Genomic DNA, 2,134 nt, shown 5'->3' with positions numbered 1-2,134 from the left:
TTTTGACGTGGCTCATAGTGACACGTGACTTCGAGTTGTTTAAGACATCTCTTATTTGTATAATCCGTTGGTTCAATAGACGAATGAAAGTTTGAGAGAAATAATAAAACCTACAAACCGAATCTCTGCCTTTTTTTGTTTTACTTCCTACCGTAGAGAGAGAGAGATGTACTTCAATTTCGTCTGCTTGTTCTCACGTCGTGCAGTCGCGCGTACCGAAAGCGAAACTATGCCATTTTTTTTTTGTGTTAAGCACGCGATCATGCTGTGATCCGCTTGCGTCTGCCTCAGTGTTCGTGTAGCACTGACTTATACCGCTAGTGGGGTGTTCTCGTGCTCAGCGTCCAAAATAGTGCGCTGCGCGAAACTAGACAAACGCAACAGCTCGCGCGCGAGTGTCCTTGTAAGTGCATGAAGTGCGCCGCTCAGAAAAAAAAATAAAAAAAAAGGGGGGGGGGGTGCGGGGCTTGTAACGTGCGTCACGCGATCCGGTATGCGAGAACGCAGGGAAGGAACTTCGCTTGCGGATGCTAGCCAGGCATGGGGAGCGTGTCCTTGTTGGCGGTGACGCTCGCCTCGTGAAATTATGGGTTTGTGGCACTGAAATAGTTCTCTGCTATTAATGAACCAATCTGAATAATACTTGCGGCAGAACGCTCCCAGGAGGGCACGTAACTTCCAGCGTAAGCAAGGTGCTACGCAATACAAACATGGACGAAATCAGCACAAGGACGGGCTTTGTACGTTGTAAGCAATATTTTGCCATGTGGCCTGGTGAAGGCCCTTTTCACTCACGTACCGCTTTTCTTACCTGTTCTTGCTTGTTTTATTTCACTCGCGTCCTTAGTAATCAGCGCTACAGAGCTTCGCAATTGCCTATAACTATTTTGTCAGTTTTTGCTTTTTCTCGCTTACAGCGTCTTCCAACATTTTGTATAGCCTTTTTTTTTTCTTCGTATGTACCACCTCTCCTATGCCTGCCAGAAAGCAGTTCGCACTATTGCCAACAAAAAATGATTAACGTAGGCTTGATGGCCAACGTAACAATACAAAATTAGGCCTGGGAGTTAGCCAGCACCACTCACACAACCGTGGTTTACATTTTAAAATTTTAAAGTTCACACCCTTTGGAGCTTGCCCCACAACTCTTCAAACGGCTGCACCCTTTGGGGTGTATATTTGTACGTACCACAATAATCGTCATCAGCAGTGAATTTCCTTATAAAACGCGGCGCTCGCTACTTTCCTGTCGAGAATACTACGTCACGCTGATAACGCTCATGCCGTTCGCGACTTGAAAGTACTGGGCCCACAGCGTTAAACAAAGTAAATGCGGGCAAGACAGGCGACAATATTGCTGTGGGAAAAGCCCCAAAAGATGTAATTTTTTTTAAAGAGTGGATGTGGAACATCCTTTCGATCATAGGCGTCTGCTTCATATGGTTGCAACAAAAAATAGGGCGTATGCTAAGCAAGAGTGGGAAAGCGAAAACCTGCGCGCTCAAGACATTAAATTGACATTCTCATTCGAATGAGTTACTTCTCTCCCAACAAAGGTCGTAAGTTCGAGTGCCTGAATTAACTTTGACCTTTTTTTTTTTTTCATGATGAATGGCATCGGAGCGAGCTGCGGAAGACTACGAACGCGCGAGCAGTGGCACGAGCTCGCATTACTTTCTGTACCGCACGCCGCGTTTTCCAGACCATCAGGGTTATGAGCCACAAGGTTTTCGCCTTAAAAAAACCTAGCCCCTCATTTCCCTTATTCTTGCTGATTTAATCACTAATGAACACTATCCGGGAGGAAGCAAATGCTGACAAAACGAACCTGTACCTACAGAGTTGGAAACTGCAAGCTAACACAAAATACCGATGGCCGTTTTCCAACACCACTCACTGCGGTAATTTCCAGAATGTGAGAAATGGGACGTCACAGCCAACATGTCTGTCCCAGTAGTGTGTACCATCAGCATAAATTGAAGTGCGAACAAAAAAAAGAAACGATCGGAATTTACACATGGATGTACGAAGTGTTATCACTCTTTAGCCAGTTTATAAGCCTGTAGTCCCAAATGCAAGTTTTGGAGTCTGAATTAAGAGAAAGCTATAGCTCGAGTGCTCCTATCTAAATACA

Source organism: Dermacentor variabilis, chromosome 1 (assembly GCF_050947875.1).
Source record: "Dermacentor variabilis isolate Ectoservices chromosome 1, ASM5094787v1, whole genome shotgun sequence".
Lineage (NCBI taxonomy): Eukaryota > Metazoa > Arthropoda > Arachnida > Ixodida > Ixodidae > Dermacentor > Dermacentor variabilis.
This window is presented reverse-complemented; position numbering follows the sequence as displayed.